The 15,676-nt window shown below is 33.6% G+C and overlaps 1 long non-coding RNA gene and 1 pseudogene across 1 annotated transcript; both read right to left on the bottom strand.

The window, feature by feature from the left end:
• Positions 1–3,606: 3,606 nt before the first annotated feature.
• LOC132278107 (amino acid transporter AVT1I-like) lies at positions 3,607–5,140 on the bottom strand (annotated as a pseudogene).
• Positions 5,141–10,796: 5,656 nt separating this feature from the next.
• LOC132278849 (uncharacterized) lies at positions 10,797–13,213 on the bottom strand. Its single transcript, XR_009471147.1, has 4 exons — positions 12,875–13,213; positions 11,742–11,806; positions 11,422–11,479; positions 10,797–11,289 (listed from the first exon to the last, which is right to left on the bottom strand). It is a non-coding gene; the product is annotated as an uncharacterized LOC132278849 (long non-coding RNA).
• Between the last annotated feature and the right edge of the window lie 2,463 nt (positions 13,214–15,676).

The raw sequence follows: 15,676 nt of genomic DNA, 5'->3' as shown, positions 1-15,676 counted from the left end.
ATAGTTAAGCTTCATGGAGTGCCGGTGTCTATTGTCTCAAATCGTGATCCTCGTTTTTCATCTCGATTTTGGAGTAGTTTCCAAGCAGCTTTTGGTACTCCTTTGAGTTTGAGTACTGCTTTTCATCCTCAGACCGATGGCCAGTCCGAGAGGGTCATTCAGGTGTTGGAGGATATGCTTCGTGCTTGTGTGCTAGATTTTCGAGGCAGTTGGGAGGATCGCATTCCATTGGTTGAGTTCGCTTATAATAATAACTATCAGGCTAGTATCGGCATGGCACCATATGAGGCACTTTATGGTAGACCTTGTCGTTCACCTGTATGTTGGGCTGAGGTTGGTGATGGTAGTTTTTTGGGGCCAGAGTTGGTGCAAGAGACTACGGAGAAGGTTGCCATCATTCGAGATCGACTTCGCACAGCTCAGAGTCGAGAAAAGAGTTATGCAGACCGACGCCGTCGTGCTTTGGAGTTTAGTGTGGGTGACTTGGTGTTCTTGAAAGTATCACCAACGAAGGGGGTTACGAGATTTGGTAGGAAGAAATGGAAGTTAGCTCCTCGATTCATCGGACCTTTTGAGATCACAGAGAGTATTGGGAAAGTGGCATATAGATTGGCTTTACCACCCGGACTATCTGCTGTTCATGATGTTTTCCATGTCTCTATGTTGAGGAGGTGCTTAAGGGATGAAACTCAGGCAGTTGACTGCACAGAGGTTCAGTTGCGTCCTAATGCAACCTATGTTGAGACTTCTGTTCGGATCATTGACAGTATGGTGAAACAGTTGAGGCGGACAGAGATACTTCTAGTAAAGGTACAGTGGAATCATCAGGACGAGAGAGAGGCTACTTGGGAGCTAGAGTCAGAAATGAAGGAAAAGTACCCACAACTCTTCGAATAAGGTATGCAAATTTCGAGGACGAAATTTCTTTTTAGGTGGGTAGAATGTAAAACCCTAAAATTTCATACATTGTTATTATTTTTTTTATTATTATTTAGTATTTAGTATTTTAACGTGATAGTAGAGATAATAGAGTTTTTCTTTTAAAATTTAAAACTTTAAATAAGAGTCCTAGGTTATCTCGAATGCAGTTATATTTATCCTTTATATTTTACATCGTATCAGTACGAGGATATTATTTTTCATAAAAAAAAAGAAGAAAGAAATTACCAAGAGAGAAAGAGAGGAAGCGGGTTATTGATTTTTCGTTGGCAATCTGCAGTAGCTGGAAAAAGAGACGGTGACCAAAGGATCGGCTAGAGAGAAAGGTTTAACGATATTTAACAGGCAAGTTAATCTTGCTTTATATACTTGTATATATACGAAACTCTGCCTAATTACGATTAATCAAGAATTAATATAACATGCTTTTATGAATTGGGGTATATCGATCTGATGTAAATTAGGCATAGAATGGCATGAAACTTTATCACATGTTCTAATAGCACTGAATATAAGTTTAAATGGAGGACATTTACTTGATGCGCATGTGTGTGTGTGTGTGTATAGATATTGAATAAATGTAATTCACATGTTTTTATACTTGCTATATGCATGTTAAGCTTGATTAATAGACTGATTTGATATTATATGTGTGTATATGTATGGAAACTGATTTGGTGTTATTATATATCAATATACTTATACGAATTGTTTGATTTACGGAGAGTTAGAAATCAAAGTTCAGCGTGGAATATTTTAATAAGTGAAATAATTTATTGTTGTAAGTCTTGCATTCAATTTGATGTTTCAAACTTAAGCTTTATTGACTACAGAAAGCTTAAAAGTAGACTTTGGGGTCAATAGAAGGTAGAACCGTTAGATATTGGTTGGAAAAGAAAAACAGATAGAAAAACAAATGCATTATGGTGGTGAAGACCCACTTTGGGTTCTTCTCTACGAAGCACATTCTTGGCAATGGAGAGTGAGGGAGAGTGTGTTGCCGTGAGACATTGGTTTGACTATTGAAAGTTATCACTGGAATCTACTCGCCGAGCCTAGTCCGTTGGGGGCAATACCCGGGTTCAACCGAAATGAATAATATATTTAATTATTTTAAATTTTGAAAAACAAATATAGAAGAGTATTTTTTTTTTTAGTATTCAAAAAAAAAATTACTGAAATTCCAGAATATTAGTTTTAAGTATAATGGACTTAGTTTTGCTGAAATCCAGATTTTTAAATGACATTTTGGTAGTTTTACGAAATTAAAACCCGAAAAAGTATTATTTTCAGCACTAAGATGGAGAGTACGGAAATATTATTAAGACTTAGCTTCTGAAATTTTGTAGGGAGTCATATCTAATATTAGGCTATGTCCAGAATTTTGTACTCTCACTAGTTGGGTCTATAGGGTTCTGTTTTTAAATTAAAAGCGTGTTTGGGTGTATTACTTATTGATTTTAAATTATTAATTAATAATGTATTTCATAATTCACCATAAATAATAATGATGAGTTTGGATTAGTCGGAGGGCAGTCAGGGACTGACTCTATGATGACTTTTGAGTATGGTCAGGGACCTACCTATTTGGGAGTGCACTACCATTTTATTATGGCCATGGGTCTAATGAGCCCTTATTGTGTGGACGTGATCAGGGATCATCTGGGGAGTAGACGTACAATCTAGCCACACGTGTGTTTTTGGTAGTCAGGGATTATACGATTCACACCATTTTATTGGACGGGAGCCCGGGGCTCATGTGAAATATGCCGATTTATTAAACATAAAAGATGGTTATTTATTAAGTTTATAATTAACTGAGTTATACACATTTGAATAATGAACTTATTTGAGTTGCTTATATATACCGGAATACAAGGTAAGGTTAATTTACTGAACGATAATTGTGTTTAGCATTTATTGCTGGGCTTGTGAGCTCACTCTATTATCACATTTCAGGTACACGTTGAGTAGGAACGTAATGGGATTACATGATGGTGATGGATTTTGGCTTGTTTGTCGTATTCTTTGGTTTAGTTCATTTTTCGCATTATAATAAGAATGACGATATTTTTTTTGAGAGTTAGTTCATTTTGTCCAATTATCATGGATTATTTTTGACAAGGTTGTTTGATATTATGGTTGTATCGATTTAATAAATTAGAGGGTAGTTTACATCTACTACTTTATTTAATTATTTTTATTGTAAGGTTGTGGTTGTGTAAAGAAAGTCATGCCAAATCTTAATACGAGACAAGAGTTCATGTATTTAGGATTTTGGGCGTGACAGTTTGGTATCAAAGCCTGACCCAATCAGAAGTGTGCCGACGGGGACGTCGGGCCTCCAAGGGGGTGGATTGTGATGACCTTATGGGCGGGTGTGCCGTGGGCGGGTGCGAGAGACACTGTCAGGCTACCACACTGGCGAGTTACGGGTGCACAGTCCCACATCGCCTGGGTAGAGGAAAGGTGAAGTGCTTATATGTAAGTGTGTCACCTCCAATTGGTATGAGGCCTTTTGGGGTGAAGCTTAAGAGCAAAATCGTGCGGGCTCAAGTCCAAAGCGGACAATATCATACCATGTGGTGGAGTGGGTCGTTACATATAAATTCTCCACTTAGGTACTAAGAGAAATAAACCTTCAATAACTATAATTCTTAATTCCACTCAGAAAAATGTGACCATGACAAGTCGAAAGTATGCTATTATTTCCTTCAAAGATGTCCAAGTACCAACAATTGCCGTGAAGATACCATTAAGATGATGGCACCTATAACCACCAATTCCAATCCAACCCTCTTATAACTGCCTGTGATCTTTGGGTAGCAAATGCACGGCAGTAAAATAGATGTTGTGAAAACCAAGAAAAGCTCCAACGAGTGACATGAGAGATCCAAAAAAGGGAACCTCACAGCTACAACAATCATGCTGATCACCAAGCAGGTTTTGAACAATAGGCTAAGTAGTCTCCTATTGTTAGAATGGTGAAATAGAGCTTCAATCAAGAGCACTATCGGTGTAACCATTAATGAATATTTTGAGACTGGATTGATTGAGGTAGTGTAGATGGTCACTTTTGAACTAATCTTTTCAGTAGGGAGACTTAAACTTATCTGCAGAGAGGCACCCATAAAATTATGTGAGGGCAGGGGCACCAGTGAATTTTTATAGTAATTTCAGCGGGGGCAAAAGTGAAATTCTATAGATATATGATTCAAAAATAAAGAATCAATAGAGGCATAATACCAAACAAAAAAAAAATTCAGTGGGGCTACACAGGTCCGTGTCTGCTTACTTGTGACTCCACCTTGGAGCCAAACATTAAAAATCTGGTGACTTCCATGGACACATTTGCTAACATACAAAAAACACAGCATCATAACCTACAAAGAGAAAGCATAACATTAGACCGCCAATCACTTATGACAAAAGAGCCTTAATTAGTTCGATGACATTGGTATACCTTTGTAAATTGAAGCTTGTTTGCTATAGAAGTGTAGAGGGTTGGGAAAACAGGATGTGCGCTGTAGCACAAAGCATATGAGCTGGTAGCTGTAGGGATTCCCTTCAAATGTAGAGTCGTCCCCTTCTCATTAAACCTAATCCCACCAAATGCACCAGTCCACAAAGTCAAGCCAAGGATTATAGCAGATGTCAGCACTACAGTGGCAGAGCTATAAGACAAAACAATGTGTCCATGACAGTCACCGAGTATCTAATGTTTGGCTCAAAGATGGAGTCACAAGTAAGCAAACAAGGACGTGTGTAGTGAATTTTTTTTTTTTTTTTTGTTTAGTATTATGCCTCTATGGATTCTTTATTTTTGAATTATATACCTATAGAATTTCACTTTTGTCCCTGTTAAAATTACTAAAAAAATTCACTAGTGCCCTTGCCCTCACATAATTTTCTGCATCCCTCCTTGCAGATAAGCTTAAGACTTCCTACTGAAAAGATTAATTCAAAAGTGACCATCTACACTACCTTGATCAATCCGGTCTCAAAATATTCATGGTTACACCGATAGTGCACTTGATTGAAGGTCTATTTCACCATTCTAACAATAGGAGACTACTTAGTTCAAGACCTGCTTGGTGATCAGCACGATTGTTGTAGCTGTGACTGTTCCCCTATTTGGATCTCTCATGTCACTTGTTGGAGCTTTTCTGGGTTTCACAACATCTATTTTATTGCCGTGCATTTGCTACCTGAAGATCACAGGCAATTATAAAAGGGTTGGATTGCAATTGGTGGTTATAGGTGCCATCATCTTAATGGGTATCTTCACGACAATTGTTGGTACTTGGACATCTTTGAAGGAAATAATAGGATACTTTTGACTTGTCAGGGTCACGTTTCACATTTCTCTGAGTGGAATTGAGAATTATAGTTATTGAAGGTTTATTTCTCTTAGTACCTAAGTGGAGAATTTATAGGTACTGCTATATGTGCAATGTCATTGAACTAATTAAGGTTATTTTTTCACAAGTGACTGACGGTCTAATGTCAAGAGCCCAGTTGCAACCAAAAACAGCTCTACATTCATCAAGAACAATATGAGCCATCACCCAACTCCTAAGAAACAAACAAAAATAGAAGGAAAAAAAAAAAAAAATTAGTTTCCATCTAGCTTACATTTCAAGAAACAAACAGAAATGGGCAAAGTTTCGTTTCCATTTAGCCCTACATTTCAAAATATAGTTGTTTGAACACACTGGCTGGAATCTTAGATTTAATTAAGCTGGAAATTCTAATTCATATATAATATCAAATTACATCACAAAAATATCAACGGTAAAAAAGAGATCTTAGTTTCCTTAATCTAAATTTAAGTTTAATGAACATAGTTTCAGGGAACAGTACATGTTGGCATTAGATGGTATATATATGATTCAAAGTCAAGAGCAAGATGAAAAATAATACTAGCTGTATGGTAAAAGCAAGTCAAAAAATAATAACCAAAAAAAAAAAAAAAAAAAAAAAAAATTACATATAAATCTAGCTAACATTACCCTTTGATACCACATGATAAGTAGGAAAAAGAGAGTGGCATACCATACTAAATTTTCAACAGCGTAGTTACAAAATAAAATAAATAAATGAAAAACTGCAAACCTTTTCAAGTAAATACCAATATGTTATATGTAACTTCTAAAGCATGTCACTTGAATATGCATTCATAGCTAGAACTTTAAACTTGAAAAGCATATTGTATAATAAAATTCTCAAGGGAAGCTAAGAAAAAAAAATATAAATCAACAAGTATGTTATTCGCAGCAATTGTTGCCATCTAACTAATTTGCCATGATTAGAGAGAAATGATTCTCTATTTAAAATGCGTGTATTTGTTAGGTAGTGCTATTCCCCCGGACTAGAAAAAAACTGACTTAATACCAACTCCTCTACATGATTGTCTGAGTGTCATGTGACTAGCGGAGTCCATTCTAAAACTAAAATATACAACTTGCAACTCCTCTTCCATAAGGGTCCGTTCCTCTGCCTCTTAGGTTTGAAGAACCATGGCTTCAACAAAACAAATGTAAGAATTCTCGAACTCAGAGAGCCAATTTGAAGTCATTGGAGTTGTGAGATTCCAAGAGCAAGCTAGCGGCAACGGAGTTTGGGATACTCAATCGGGTCATGGCAAAGGCGAAAGAGGTTGAGAAGGAGAAGGCAGAGCCACAGGTGTAGTTCTTGAATTGAAGTGGTAAGGGATAAAAGGTGCGTGATGTAGTACATGAATGGGCAGACATAAACAGTGCATGAACATTACTCGGGAACGGTGTTTACTATTTTCTGTTTCAGGAAAGTTTTCCATTGTTTTAGTTTCTAATAGTTTGGTGTCTGTTTTAGGAAAGTTTTTGGTGTCTGTTTTAGGAAAGTTTTCATTTATTTAATTTCCTATACGGTTTAAGATTTGCTTAGGCCTATAAATACATGTTATTGTAATAGTTTAGGGATCAATTATCTCTTTTATTAATATATAAAAACTGAGAGTTTTTCTCAATCTCTTCTCGTGGATTCGAGTGTTTAAAGAATACATTGCTATTCTTAATTATTTTGCTTGCTTTCATTGATTCGTTGTGTCAAGTTGGTATCAGAGCCATTCTCCATGAACGGTAATTTGGGAGAATATGGGGTGACCGTGGAAGAATTCACAAAGCACATCAACCTATATATATATATATATAGGTGGCATAAAAAATTTGATAAGTGGTTCATGCGATGTGTGTGAGCCAATTGTGTGAATTGTATGATTTAACTGAATCCCGGCCATATTGAAATGATGATCCTGGGAAATTGAGCTCACCATAATTTTTGGGCTTCAGTTATCTTTTTGGGCCTGGCGAAGTTTCAATCATCTGGAATCTAGAAAATGTACTAAACAATAACTTTTAGGATTCCGGAGCTTCCAATGAGTTTAAGTTGCATACAACCATTAAAAAGGTTCTTGGTATACTTGTTCTCTCGTCTAAATTGTTTATTTTCATTTTATTTAAATTATTATTTTATATTAATTTTGAAAGAAAATCAAATCAAATCTTGTAACAGTGTTGATTTATAATTATTAAATTGATGTATCAATTACTATAAAATAAAAAAATAAAAATTGATAAAATTGACGACATGTTTTACGGACTGACTGATATATACATATACACTACTACAGCAGTCTCTTCCCTTTTGAACCTTCGTAAAAAAGGACCCCTCTTTTTCTCTCTATTCTTTTCTTTATCTCAATCTTCAACAAACCAATTCAATTTTTGTTCTCAAAACTCATCTATTTCCAATTCATCCCTCAAACGTTAAACCAATTATGAAACATTAAACCAATTGAATATCCTTAAAACTCCTCTTTTTCCAACAAATTCCCCATTAGCCAAACACATCTTCCTTAGGATCTGTTTGAAATGTGTTATGATATTACTGGTCTTTAAATTTGGGCACATATCATGTTTGGAACAATTGATATTGGTTTGGAATAGTTCGTAACATATTAGATTTTTTAACTTACACATATCACCAAATTGATGATATTGTGTGCGTTGGTACTATAGCGGAGGAACCAAAGCAAATTTTTTAATTTCCCAGAATAATTTTTCATTATCAAACATGGTTCTGATTCATACTCAAAACACTCCTACAACAAAATAGTTATTTTGGTATTAATAAAAAACATAACGCCTAAAACATATTATATGTCAAACGACCTTTAAAACGAATATATTGTTAGGGATGGCAACGGGGGCGGGTTTGGGCGGGTGTACCCTCCCCCGCCCCCGCAACTGTTTAAAAACTCCGCTCCCGTCCATGCCCAAAACCGCAAAAATAGGGGGACTTTCCATCTCATTCCCTCAACTGTATAACATTTTTATTCCCGTGGGTACCCGTCCCACCTCGTTTAAGACCATAACTTACTTATTGTTGAAATAGATTTGCTTTCTTTTTTTCCCCCCTCATCTTCAGTTCTTCACCATTGCAATTTTCCTTCTAATCAAATCCATTTGTTACTTTAATATTGTTATAAAGGGTACTTAATATATATACGAATGAAAGAAGGGTACTTAAGTAATTTGTCTATCGAAACAGGACGGGGCGGGACAACCTTCCCGCTCCCGTATCAAACTCGCGTGAATTTTTATTACATCAAACCATCCCTGCCCAAATAAATTAAACGGTCCCCCAAAACCGCCAAAAAAAAGGTAGGGCGGGAAGGGCAACCGCGGGGCAGGTCAAATTACCATCCTTATATATTGTTGATATGTTTTATCATTTTCCCACCGTGGTAAACATCAATATAATTTAAAGGAACCAATAAAATAAATTTATTAAAAAGGAACTGGACTGCCTTCTGTGATAAATGGATACAAATAGAGAGAGAGAGCCGTTATAAATTACTGTATAATAGTTCAGTCATAGACTCATAACTTATAAATTATAATGGCTTGTATAGCTTTAGAAATGCAATTGGGCCTCAGTTATTTTATTGGGCTGATTCTTTTTTGGTGTCTAGCCCGTCTTTGGGCCATGTTATTGTTATTCTTTTTGTTATGTGCCTAATGGCCTTATCGCAGTACTTGCATATCTCAGTCACACATTCAATGGTACTGTCACACTTTGAATTAAACTTCCACTGGGGATATCTCTATCAACAATTAATGGAGATTTGAGCAACATAAATTTCTGCTGAGTCTGGGCAAAAGATTCAGAATAAAAGTAATAATGATTTTAGAACTATTTACAAGTGTTTTATTATATATCTGTTTTGTTAATTTGTTTATCCGACACTCTTCGTCACCTCCTTCCCACATTAAACAAGTTCAAATTCAAATAGCTCCACTATTTACAAGTGCCTTATTATGTATCTGTCAACAGATACATAATAAGGCACTTGTAAATAGTGGAGCTATTTGAATTTGAACTTGTTTAATGTGGGAAGGAGGTGACGAAGAGTGTCGGATAAACAAATTAACAAAACAAACAAAAACATATATATGATAAAAAAGCACATCAATGTGTATATGTATATAGGTGGCATACAAAAATTGATCAATGATTCGTGCGATGTGTGTGAGTCAATTATGTGAATGGTATGATCTAACAGAATCCCGACCATACTAAAATGATGGATCCACGGAGATTCAACTCACCATAATTTTTGTACTTCAATTATTTTTTCTCTTCCATCTTTTTGTAGAATCCAGTTGTCCAAAGACACGATTATAAATATATTAAGTATATGCACATTTTGTGTATAGCAAAATTATGAAATTCTGATTTCAGAATTTCAAAAACTTAATTCTTATTTCAAAAAATCAAAAAATTCTAAAATTCTGATTTCAAAAAAAATAAATAAATAACAATTACTGAAAGAAGTTTCAAACCATTTTATGCTTTCTATGAACAATAAATACTAAACCCAGCATAGAGTTTAATATATGGATGTGGATGGTTATTGATTTGGGTGCTCAAATTTTTTATTTTTATTTTTCTGTAGCCAGTCTTTGCTCAACCATAAGATTGTGATTGACACTTCCATTTCAAGTCCCAAAATTATGTGATATTGTGAAAATTAAGGGCTTACTTGTTTTGTCACTCAGAAAATAGTTTTTAAAAAATTTTAAAATAAAAAAACTGTTTTCAAAAACTATAAAAGATAATTCTCCAAAAACATTCATTTTTTAAACTTTAATTTTCATAATGCAATTCTTATAATCTATCTACAATTTTTTTATTTTCAATTTTCAAAATCAAAAAAATGTTCTAGAAAAACAGAAACAAGCAAACCAAGTTGACTTTCATATTCAGAAAAAAGACTTCCAAATTATTTGTTAATAATGATCTGTTGTTAATATACTGCGCATTTTGCCGATTCATTACAAAAGATTGAAATAAAGTTGGGTTAAAATAAGAATATATTTCACCAAAATTATTAGCCACAGGTAGCAGCTTAGAAAGGAAAATGAGCATTTGAAGGAAAATAATGAAATAATATTTTATAAGCTTGTTAGTTTGTTTCTGTTTAAACTTTATGATGATAAGCAACGGGCGGATCCAGGATTTCTCAATAGGGTGTGCTAAATCAAAATATACCTAAGTCTAAGTATAAAGTTATAAACACACACACACACACACATATATATGTATATATGTATAAAATACGTAGGTAAGTTATAAATATATAATATTAATTATTGTCTCTGTCTGTAACTTCGAATGCATCAGAGCTTTTTATTTCATTGTTGTACACTTCCTAGATCCGATGCATGATACAAGCCACAAGCTCACAACTCTATCGTTGGTTCACAATTGTCGTAAACTTTTGTGACCCCAACCATATATATTTCTCTCTACAAGTCCATATCTATAGAAGTCTCCCATGCCAATATTAGTTAAGACGCTCAGAGAGCTTATTTTGTCCTAAGTTGGATAATTCTTATTGGTGGAATCTCTCTTCTTTGCTGTTTCAGTTTCGACATTTCAGAAGCTCTGCCAATGCTCGAGCTGATAAAGTTAAATTAAAATTGCATAGAGTCTTTTTTTTTTCTTTTTCACAAATAAAATTAGGGTTTAGAGAGACGAAAAAAGAAAAAGCCTAAGTAGATAAACCATATTACACACCATTGTTACCGCGTGTGAAGTGACCAAAGATTCTTGCAACTAAAAGAATTAGACACTATGCTCAATAGTATGTCTTCAATTCTAAGTGCTTTGACTTAATTTGAGTGTATCAATATATTATCAACATCATCGGTCGTCATCACTAAAGTCAATGTTGACATAAACATCCTCGTAACGTTAATATTAACTTCCTCATCTAGAATCGTCTTCTAGAATCACGTAATCCTCCTGCATAAATATACATTTGATTAAGATAAATTGAAAAAAGACTTCCTATCATAATTGGTCATTTTAAAACCAACATCACTAAAACAACAATAGGATTTATATAATTCAATTAGCTAGCCAAACAAAACATACCTTTTCTTTTTTCCTACTCCACCCATTCCAATCAGCTCTCTTCTTTCAGAAAAGAGACCTATATTATTAGGACAAAAGAGGAAAAGTTTTCAAAGCGTTAAAAAATTTGTAAAACATATATTCTTAAATTGAAAACTAAACTTCCAAGTCTTTAATTCCCATTAATAAATTGTTCGAGCATCACATCATAACAATATTATATATATGTACGTAGAAACAAAAACAAAAATAAAAAATAAGTATGTAAAATATGAATAAATAAATGTAACCAATAGCTAAAAATGCCAATTAAAATTTTAGAAAAAATAAGAGTTTGTTACCTGATGACTGAGGAGGCATGTTTCTTAATCTTGTTTTTGCTAAATGTTAAGGCCCGATGCTAACCCTAAAAATAAAAAAACACTCAAGTTGTGAGTAAGAGGTTTCACAATCTCATTCATGACAATTAAAATACCACCATCTAAGTACTATCTGTATCGTGTATCAACCCAACCCAACTATGCTTTCAGTCAAAATGTTGGACACCCATCCGTAGAAAGAGGTGTAATTACGGATACAGCTCTTATGTTAAATTAATTTAATAACAAAGTACAATGCATCAGTTTAGGAATAATCATCAAAATTAACAAATCAATATCCTGATATTCTACATTCTAATAACAAAAAAAAATCAAAAATCAAAATTTGAAAATAAAAATATGACAGAAAGATTGAATACATCTTTCGTGCATTGCACAGATTGTATTCTAGGGCGGATCCAAGATTTCTCAATGGGGTAGGCTAAATTAAAATATTTCAACCAAAATCAACATTCAATTTTAGTTAGCTAACAATGTTTGTTTTAGACAATTGACTGATTAAGGCATAGAAAATCCAATTTATTTCTGAACAATTCACCATACCCTATCTCTTCTTTTAACCAATTTACTAATCCTATTTGAGAATCTACTAGTGGAAGCAGAGTGTGAGGTAGTTCATGGCAAGCCCCTTCCAACACTATGGAATTCACTCAAAAGCATGCTTTTTGTAAGTATTTTAATTTTCAAGAAGTAAATTTAGAGATTTACCCTATATTAAGTACTTTTGCTTGTCAAAGTTCTTGTTTGGCATGTTTATAAAAATTGTTTCAGATTCAATCTCTGCAGATTTTTAATCCAACTCGGATTCTTTTTTTTTCCTTTTTTCATGCCCAGATTCAAATTTTCTTGTAGAAAAAAAATAAAAATAAAATAAAATTGTTTTGCTGAAATAAAATGTAGATTACGGTGATTACCTCAAAATGCAATGCAAATTTTGTTACTTTATATTGTAAAAATATATATATTTATATAAAAAAGATCATAAAAAAAATCACCAAATAGGATTTAGTTTGCAAAACAAAGAATTACATAGCTTTATTAGTTGATTTAGAAAGAAAAAAAAAAAAAAAAATTAAAAGAAAACCCATACATACAATTTAGCAGTTGCAGAGAGAGAGGGGGGCAAGCTTGAGAGTTGAGAGACAACAGGACAGCGGCTGAAGCTTGCGAACGGCGAATCCGAACTGGAACAGCGGGCGATGGAAACTGAAAGGTCTGGGTTTTGATTTTTTGAACAATCTGAAATGATATGCCGATATGGGTTTTGATATGAGTAATAGGCTTTTAACTTTTGATTCTTGCAGACAGATAGATAAACTGAAATATAAGGGTTTTGAAATTCTGATTCTGGTAGATTTTGTAGTCTGCAGTTGGAGAGAGAGAGAGAGAGAGAGCAAGTTCAGAGTTGAAAACGAGAATAGAGATGGAGGCGATTGGGGAGGCTGAAATGATTTGCCCTAAAAATCTACTGGTATTTTTTTTCTGGTGGCCCATCATCTATGGGCCTATAAATTTTGGGCCCCATAAATTTTTTGGCCACCCATTCCCCGATCCAATAAACATGACCCACAAATGACAACCCACATTGGAGTAACTGGGTCGCCATTTTTGGGCCCAAATCGCCGAATTTAAAGGCGCTGGAGTCGCTCTTATTATTTATCTGGTAAGCCATGTGAAATTGGCTTTTTAAATTTATTTAATTGTAGTAATTTAATTGCTATTTAGGCCTACTTTCTTTTTCGTTCTGATATTTTTAGTGATTCTCTCTTGGTCATTTATTTGTAGTTTCATGGACTAAAGGCTGAATCAATATTTATTAATAATTTGATTAAATTATTAATTTTTTGAAATAAAATGGTCCTGTGTGAATTTGGCTTTTTGTTATTTAATTCATTAATTGTAGTGCTTTAATTACTGTTTAGCTTCATTACTGTCTATATACATGTAAGTAAAATCGAAATCAGTTTTAATACATATGATATATGGCAAGGAGTTTGGTATGCGTTTTGTTTTAGGAGTTTTGTTTTTTTGTTAAAATAGAAACAATATTTTTTTTTGTAAGAGTGTTTTTAAAAAAAATCGGAAGCACATTTGGAACGATATTCTGCTGTGGAAATATCAGAAAAAGAAACAAGAAAAATAACTTTTTAGTGTTTTGGTTTTGGACCACCGTTTACGAAATGTTTTAATACTGTGTAAAATAAAATAAGACCGTACAAAACATACTTTTGTTGCTAAAATCGACACTGTAGCAGCCCAACAATAAAACAACAGAAAAAAAAATAAAAATAAAAATAAAAAAAACAAAACGCATGCCAAACGGAACCTTAGTTTCTTATTCATTATAGTAGTACCCTAGTGGATTGTAGATGTCCTGCTCTTAGCTTGGGCTTGTACAATTGTTTATACTATATTTATAAAATTGAAAATTTAACTTTCAAAAACAATATATAAATAAAGCTTATTTTCTTGGTCATTTATTTGTAGTTTCATAGGCTAAGGGTTTAATCAATATTTACAACTAATTTGATTAAATTACTAATTTTTTGAAATAAAATGGTCCCATGCTGCCATGCATGTTGAAAATTAATTCTTAATGCCATCACAAATAGTAAGTACCTGTGTCTCATTTTGTATATTGATGGCAGTTTCTTAGTTATTATAAAAATTAGATAAATTGATGGATTAAATTAATGATATGGGTAGTTAAATCCAAAAAAAGAGAAAAAAAAACGTAACTGATTTTTTTCCAATTTTCATGAAAATCATAAATAAAACTATCGTAGTGATTAATGAACTTTATCCGTAAATGATTTCAGACCGTCTAATAATTTCATATCTCAATGATAAAAAGATAATACAACCGGGTTCACTAATAGTGACAATTGCAACGGTCTTATTTGTGTTTCAATTCTCTAGGTTATTAGGATTCCAAGGTCACACATGTGGGCATACCACAAGTATGTCTGTATTCGATGAGTAATCATTGACGAAAAACATGTATAGGTAGTGCAAAAATGATGTACAGGTTGTGAATGGCCATGCCATCAATTTCTTAGTTGTAGATTTTGATGTTCTAGTGCCGTTGCATGGTCATGTTCGTGTGACCAGAAAATAGAAAGAAAAGGAAGTGTCACAAAGTAAAAAATGAGGAGGAGAAAAATAAATGGAAAATGGAAGAGAAAGTAATGATATTTTATTATCAAATTAATCACGGCACTGCCATGTAAAAAAAGAAATAAAAAAAAAAAATCAGACAAAATAATTATCACATGCAGTAGAAAGAAATTAAAGAGCCTGAAAGTATGTTACTGAAAATTAAAAAGCATGTGTTATTTCTAAAAGCAGTACACGGGCTGTGATAAGTGACTAATGGAAAAATATGAGATTGTTTTGGATCGAGACTGATATTTTGCACTGTTTAATATATATATATATATATATATATATATATATATATATAAAAGGGGGTTCAGACAATGAATAGATAATAAATATATAAATACAAAGATTTTGAACAAGCTCACAATGGAACTGTGTTTTATTTCTTCTTAAATTCTAAATAATTCGATCAATATAAACTCTCAGCATTTTAAACCCATTTGGACTGCTTCTTTCTTCTTAAGTGGGCTGCATTAGGGCTCATTTCTTTTGTTGGGCTGATGTTTTGGGCATGCTATTGTTATGGGCCTAATGGCCTTATTAAAGTATTTGCCTATCTCAGACCCACACTTGAAAATCATAATTATTCATGTAGACAATTGTGTCCTTATTGGAAGTACTTGCCTATCTCAGGCCCACTATATAATAATTATTCCTGGATCCAATTGCTTAGTCACGACACACCGAAAGGGAGAGAGAGTGTGTGAGTCCGTGTGTCTCTGAACTCTAAACAT

The sequence above is a fragment of the Cornus florida genome, unplaced genomic scaffold (genome assembly GCF_030987335.1).
Source record: "Cornus florida cultivar Cherokee Brave unplaced genomic scaffold, ASM3098733v1 CherokeeBrave_3.0.0_Hap2_Chr10, whole genome shotgun sequence".
Taxonomy (NCBI): Eukaryota; Viridiplantae; Streptophyta; class Magnoliopsida; order Cornales; family Cornaceae; genus Cornus; species Cornus florida.
This window is presented reverse-complemented; position numbering and strand designations above follow the sequence as displayed.